Source organism: Balaenoptera musculus, chromosome 3 (genome assembly GCF_009873245.2).
Source record: "Balaenoptera musculus isolate JJ_BM4_2016_0621 chromosome 3, mBalMus1.pri.v3, whole genome shotgun sequence".
NCBI classification, from domain to species: domain Eukaryota; kingdom Metazoa; phylum Chordata; class Mammalia; order Artiodactyla; family Balaenopteridae; genus Balaenoptera; species Balaenoptera musculus.
The window spans coordinates 108,879,507-108,887,464 of NC_045787.1; positions in this window are offsets into that span (position 1 = coordinate 108,879,507).

Genomic DNA, 7,958 nt, shown 5'->3' on the forward strand with positions numbered 1-7,958 from the left:
CTGTTCCTACAGGGTCTGGGGTTGGCCTCAGCCATGTGGGCTCAGAGACCTGACTGACCAGCCCTGTGAGCAGGTCTGTCTCCCCAGTCTGACTGGGTTAGCGAAGCTCAGAGGCTGAAGCACCACACCACACACCAGCTCCTTTACCAATATAGGCAGCAGTGGAAGGACACTCAGCTTCTCTCCAGGGTATTCTTGGCCTAAAGGCACATTTCATGGGAAGCCAGAGCACAGTTACAGACTCAGAGGAAGTCTCAGAGGATGCAAATTGGGTAAGAAATATCATAGGAGCTAATATGTCCCAGGTCTTCATCTTCAAGTCCTTAGTGAACTGATATTACTCTTCCTTCATCTTCAGATAAACCTGAAAGGAAGTACAGTTATTATCCTCACTTCATGGATGAGCTTAGAAAGGTTGAGAAACTTGCCCAGGTCACACGCTGGTCAGCTATCTCCATGGCAAGAACACCCAGGGCAATCGCAAGTATGCATCTTCCCTGGAGAACATTGCCTGTCCTACCAATGGCCTGGTGACTCTTGCCAGGCCACTTCTGAAGGGTGCTGACCTATCTCTGCTTGTCAAGGTCCCTAGACAGCCCAGAGTGCAGCTCAGATGCACCAGCTCTTCACACAGGGCCAGGCTCCTCCATGGAGCATGGAACGGTGGAAGATGAGCTGAGTCCTGGTGACCCCTGAAGCTTTGGGTCTGGGTGTAGACAAGGCTGGCGCCCACAGCACCTGTTCATAAACTCTGGCTTGCACGAACCCACCCCCACACCTGCCTGACTTGGGCCTGGGTCAGGTTCGGATCCCTGAGCTAAATGGGCTGTTCTGACTCCTCACCACCTCCCCCTCCTACTTCATGCAGTGCCTTCTCAGTCTGTGTTCCTGTCCACTCCCCTGCCTATCCCTGAGGCACCAGCCTCCTCAAGCTTCTGGCCCAGCTTCTCCTTTCTTCTCCAAATGCTCATTCTCAAGAGTGCCTTGGGTTGTTTGCAATACCTAATAGTAGATCCCTTCCAAACTGCCCCCGCCCTCTTTTTGTAGTCTCACCCGGTCCCACTGGAATTGGTATGGGAGGATAGAGCTCAGAGGCCCAGCCAAGGGATGGTTCTTCCCCTACAGGCTCAATCTTAAACTGACTGTCCTACTGTGACTCCACTTAGGTTTGTACAGCACATGGAACTATACTCAATATTTTGTAATAACCTACAAGGGAAAAGATTCTGAAAATATATATATATATAACTGAAATACATATATATTTTAAAATATAAATCTAAAAATATATAGTATATATATATATATATATATGGAGATATAGATATATATATATCTGGATCACCGTGCTGTACACCTGAAACTAACACAATATTGTAAATCAACTACACTTCAATAAAAATTAATTAAATTTTTTTAATTAAGAATTTTTTAGGTCAAGTATGGTCTATCCTCTGCCAACCTTTCCAATCTCATCCATCTGCCTTTCCCAACCACTGGTTTAGTGTTCACATGGCAGGTGTCTGGGTTGGAGCAGATTGCCTGGGTGCCAGGGGGTGGCCCATGGATCCACCCGCCCCACATAGTTGACTCCAGGCCCTTTTGGTCAGAAGGAGCAGAGGCAGGGTTTGAACCTATAAATGAGGCTGCCAGGGTCTAGCCTTCCTCATGTTCCTAGGCAGCACCCAGTGAAGGGCAGCACAGGCTGCATCCTCCGTAGTCATATATAAGTAGGATGACCACATAGGACACCTCAAGCTCACAACTTCAGATATTCCAGGCACACTGTTTATAGCAACCAGCCACTGATATAGCAACCAGCTTCTCTGGGGTATCCCAATCTCAGCTGTGCTGCTTACTTCTCACTTTCTCTCCTGGACTCCTCGGAAGCTGAGGCATGGAACACATATAGAAACCTGCTCAACATGCATGGGTGTGCAATCTGGAAGTACTGGGGGGTTAACACCCACACCTGAACCAAAGAAGGGTGGGAACCTATGGATAAATGTTGCCTACTTCTGAATCTTAGACATTTCTGAGACACATTCCCCCAGGTCCCCACAGCTGTAAACAACCCTACGCTGTACCTTTGTACTTGCTTTTCTTCTTCTCTGTTTTACTCTCCATCATCCCTTAGTCCTGTTCCCTTAGAGTCATTCCCAAATAGAAGGCAGTCTAGAAGGCAGACTTGCAAGGAAGGGATTCTAGAACTGGAACAGTCCCCTTTCAAACAGAGATAAGGACCCCATTACTGTTAGTAAGTAGGATGGTAATAATACCAACATGCAGTAGCATCATTTACCAGAACTCCTATGATTAGAGATTAGAAAGAGACGCAAGGGGAAAGTGAAGCATTGGCTTGTGTCAGTGCTTTTTAATCAGGGGCTATTTTATCTCCCAGGGGACATTTAGCAATGTCTGGAGACACTGCTAAATGTCTGGTACCACTAGGAGAGTGTACTATGGCATCTAATAGGTAGAGGCCAGAGATGCTGCTAAACGTCCTAAAATACACAGGACAGCCCCTCACAAGAAAGAATAATCTAGCTCAGAATTTCAATAGTGCCAAGATTGAGAAACCCTGGTTATGGCACAAAGAACACATGAGGACAATGGTGATTATAAGGATGATGGCCTTGACTGGCTTTTGCTAAGTGCTTTAGAAGCCTTGGAAAAAGAAAATGATAGTCCCAGGTCAGCCAACTCTAAACTCAAGGTACACTGTGAAAGCCAGGAGGCCTCCATAGAAGCTTTTAAAGAGACCTTTATCTCCTGCAGCCACAGGACAGACTGTGTTGGAAATCAAACCCAGGGCTTATTTAATTGATTTAACTATAAGGGTAGGAGAGCCACAACAAAAGGCTGCATGCATAGCTTTGTTAGGTCTATGACAAAGTCATGGCCCTGATACAAAATACAGAGAACCCTGGAACATGGAACAGGGACATTTGGGTCAGTTAATTGAGAATTTTTAATTCCTGGATTCCCCTAAACCTTCAAGGCCAGGAGCAGCAGCTCTCTTCCCCATACTACAGGAGAGTAGCCTCTCCTTGCCTGGAATCCCTGCCAAGACTCCTCCTAAGGCAAGCGGCTCCAGAGGTGACGCCTACCCTCCTCCGGATCCTGCTTACCTCCCCTCATGGTCTCTATACTAGAGTTAGGTTTCAGCATAGCCTAAGCGGGGAAATACAGTCCCTGATCCACAAGGAAATAGCATATATATTGAAAAAATGACAGGACCTACGTTCTGGTAGGAACAGGGTTAACATATGTGGGAATTTATTAACCTGGAAGCATTCTCTCATTACGCTGGGTTTAACATCCAAGCAAGGATACATAAAACCATCTTCATATGCTTCTGAGATGGCTCTTCAGTACTTGGATACAATTATGGCCTATGGAAATGAGGTGGAAATGCCAGAACTTTCTTGACAGTATCAAAGGAGTCAGAAGGCCCAGGGGAGTGAGAATGTTAGATTGTTTTTAACACGCAAGACCAGAGAACCTATCACCAGATTATATTCCCAAGCCAAGTTCATCAGACACTCTCTTCACTAAGGCAATACAAAATGCACAGGTGCGGATCTCTAGTGTTAGTGCAGATGGTAGGATTCTAGAATAGCAGAGGCTGGATGGTGACACTTAAACAACAGAGGCAGGGTGGATGTAATTACAGACCAAAGGCACAACCAGAGGACTTCAACCCATGGGATCTGTGGTGATGGCTAATACACCATGCTTTTCCTAGGAGTTAAATAAATGGGCAGATGACTATTACTTGACTTGTATAACAATCTCACCCCCAAAAGTAAGAGCTAGTGATCAGAAGGCTGATGACAACTGCTACAATGGAAAATAGTATTTCCTCATAAATTTCCCAGATTCAGGCCAGTTCACAAGCTCAGAGCCTATTAATTGAAAAGGAGGCCAAGTCTCTTTAAGGAAGAACCCTCCTATACTGCTAAAAGTATTTATGATAATTATTTCCCCAATCTTTCCCTGTAAGGGATATGTGGCTATCTCAGACTACTCAGGCTGCTATAACAAAATACCACAGACTGGGTGGCTTAAACAATAGAAATTTATTTCTCACAATTCTGTAGGCTGGAAAGTCCAAGATCAAGTGCTGGCCAATTCAGTTCCTGGTGAGAGTCTTTTTCCTGGCTTGTAGATATCTCTCTGGTGTCCCTTCCCATAAGGGCACTATCCCATCATGAAAACCCCACCCTCATGATCTTATCTAAACCTAATTATTTCCCAAAGGCCCCATCTCCAACCATACTTCCACACTGGAGGTTAGGGCTTTAACATATGAATTTGGGGTGGGGGGAGGCCGCAACTCAGTCCATAGCAGTGGCCTTTAACCCAAGTAACTCTGGCCTGAGGAAAGGGAAAGACCCAGAGCTGTCAAGAGCTGTTGGATACAGAGTACGAGCTGGCCCTGATACCAACGGACAGGAAGCACCATTAGGGTCCCCCAGTTATACTGGGGGCTCATGAAAGCCAGGTGGTAAATGGAGTTCTCCTGCAAGCAAGTCTGACGGATTTAAAGATCCACACTGGATCTTTAGTAGTTCCCTGGTCCCTAAGTGCATAACTAGGAGAGATACACTTAGCAGCTGGCAAGACTCTAACATTTACTCCCTGTCCTATTAAATAAGAGCAATTATGGTAGGAAGGACCAAACAGAAGCCTCTAACACACCCACATTTTTGACCAATTTATTATATCAGAAGTAAAACCACCTCCTTGGAGGAATTACAGAGATTAGCACCAACATCAAAGGTTTTCTTCTTTATATCCTTCAGTATGGAGGATCAAAAGCTGTTTGTTTTTATGTGGGATGAATAGCAGTACATATCACTGTCTTGCCCTTAGGTTATGTTAATTCTCCGGCTCTCTGTCACAATATAGTATTTAGTGACTTTGTCTTGATATTCCATGGAACATCATGATGGTCCACTGTACTGATGACATAATGCTAATATATCATAACCTAGTGAGCAGATGTCCTAGTAAGACACATTCATACCGGAAGATGGGAGATAAAAAGTATGATTGAGGGCCTTCCATGCTGGTGAAGGTTTTTTTACCTTTTTGTTCCAGAGTGAGTTAAATGTATATAAAATTTGACAAAGCAGTAAAATGAACCCCTAGGACCAATATTATGGTTAATCTTATTTCATCTATATCCTCACCCCACTTCTTCCATTCCATATTATTTTGAAGCCAATTGGTGAAGTTATTAGGGATCCAGTAGTCTGAAGCATGCCAGGCCATCCTCTGTAAGGTAAAGGCAAGTTGTTGTACCCTGTACCCTCTACCACTAATAAAAAGACATAGTGCTTGGTGAGAATACTACTCTAACCCATTTAATGGGTGCCTTGGAAGGCTCCCACCTTTGAGTGAAGCCCAGAGCAAGAGAGAGTTCTACAATGTGTCTAACAATAGTACAAGGTTCCCTGCCATTTGGTCCACATGACCCAGCAGAATCAATGCTGCTAGAGATGTTCATGGTGATAAGGATGCTGGGTAGAGTCTCTGATAAGCCATAATAAAAGAGTTTAAGTAAGATCTCTAGGGTGCCAGAGCAAGGTCATGCCTTCTGTAGCAGGGAGCTATTTGCCTTTTGAAAAGCAGCTATTTGGCTATACCTGACAATGGGACATCAAGGGTCTATGCAACTAGAAATATCCAGTAAGAGCTAGGTATTGTCAAATTCTATCAAGTCATAAGATTAAGCAAGCACATAAGCAATCCATCATATAAGAGAAATGGTAGAGTCAGGATCAGGATTGAGCAGGTCCATACAGTTCAGGTAAGTTAATGAACAGAAGGCTCAAACTCCATGACACCTATACCTCAGCTATACCAACACTTCTCCCTCAACTCAAACGGGGTCTTACGGGGGTGTTTCTCTATAATCAACGGATAGAGGGAAAAAAATACTCAGCCCTGTCTCACAGGTGCTATCAGCCAAAAAATGGATTGTTTACTGCAACATAGCCCCACTTAGGAGTGGCCCTAAAGGACAATGGTGAAGGGAAATCCTCCCAATGGTCCAGCTATAAGCAGTGTACTTGGGCATTCATTTTGTATGGCAGGCGAAGTGGTTCAAGGTATGGACTTACATATACTCATGGGCTATGGCAAACAGTTTTGTGAAGTGGTACCTGCTGGCTCTCACACATGTACACCCTGAAAGTGCAGGGGAGTCGACCAGTGGAGCCAGAACTAGTAAACAAATGCCTCTTCATTCTCTAAGGCTCTTTAGAAGGTCCCAGCTGGATCAAATCCCAATTACCCACAGCAATTAGGGTTGGGAAAAAGCTAAGGCAAGTGAAAAGAGTGAGGCACTTGCCTCAGGTGCAAAATTTAAGGGGGTGCCAAGAAATTCAATAATCAAGATAAATAATATTTTAACATAGTATTTTTAAAAATCAAAACCAATATAAAAATCCATGATGAACAAAACATCAAAATTTTAAGATACGATCAGTTATTACTAATTTTTTCCTTTGGTCTCAAGCTCTAATGTCACAGCACATCACTGTCACTGATCCTGGTCAGTACCAATGACCAGCTCAATTACACAGTCTTGTGTCGGCCCTACCTCCTTCCCTGTTCACTCTCCCTAGTCCTTCACTCCTTTCCTTGGGATCACTACTATAAATAAATGATCTCCACATAAATTCTTATCTCGGGCTTTGATTTTTTATTGGGGGACAGGGGAGGCTGAAATCTAAGCTAAGTAAGACAATGACCACAGGAAATATTGTTCAAAGAAGGATTCTTTTGAAAGGAAAGGGAAACACTATTAACAATTCTACTGGACTAATAGGCATAAATCAGAGCTCTCCTGGCACATCTAGACATATGGTCTTATTACACATAAGGAAACTGAGGTTCCAAGGGGGTAGGAAGCCCCTCTCCCTGTAGACTGGAGGCTACAAAAAATGAGGCAGAAACGTCTCCCACCTCTTAACCAGGGCCTGGAGAAGCAAACACACTTGTACAAAATCTCCAAAGAGATGGGCCCTTCAGCCTGTCAATCACATCTGCCTCAGGAACCCCAGGACTCCCACTGCAGGCCCAGGCTAGCTCACACAACAGCAGAGGGGCCTTAAGCCTGGACACGAGCAGACTGGTCCCTGCTCTGGTTACCCTGACAGAACTGGGCGGCAAACTGGACCTTCTCCTCCTCGCTTCCTCCTTCCCTCTGTTACCGGACCATGGGCTGTCCCTTCTGCAAACTTGAGGGCTCCAGTCCAAGAAGACTCTGGCAGCCAGCCTCGATGAAGAGCCCCAGGGGATCAAAATAAGAGCCCAGGAGTGGTGACAGCTGGGCCTCCATTACCGTGCTCTCACAAAGGACCAAGCTCCGCGTAGTATGTTCTCCAGAGGCCCCAAAAGGATCCTGGGACGACCCGGTAGTCCTTGCTCCCCACCTCCCCTCAGTCCAAGCTTGTCTCTGACGCACAGCGATCTTGATCATCTCTGTTTCCCCCTTTTCAAGGCGAGGCTCCGGGCTGTCCCGAAGCCGCCGGCAGGTGACTGAATCCAACTTGGGCGTTAGTGAGCGCCGGGTGGGCGGGCGCCGGCCACTTGCGCTGCGGCGGGCCAGAGGAGAGGGCGCGCTCCTGTCGCCCCTGCGCCCGCAGAGCACCGACCCCACGCACTCGCCCGTCAGCGCCCCGCCCGAGGCCCCCTTCGGGCTGGAAGCGTGAGAGGAGAGACCCCTGCCCGGGACGAGGCCTGTGGCGACGCCGACAGAGAGGGCCGAGGGCCGACCTCTCAAAGACCTTGCTCTGCGGCCTCGACTCTTCCCATTCGCCCGCTCGCCCGTGAGGCCCTACCCGGCAGCCCGGGGCTGGGCGCTCAGCACCTAGGGGGCGCGGAGGCCGGGGATGCGGCGCGGGAACTTTTCCGTACGGAGGCGGCACCGCTGGCCTCCTAGC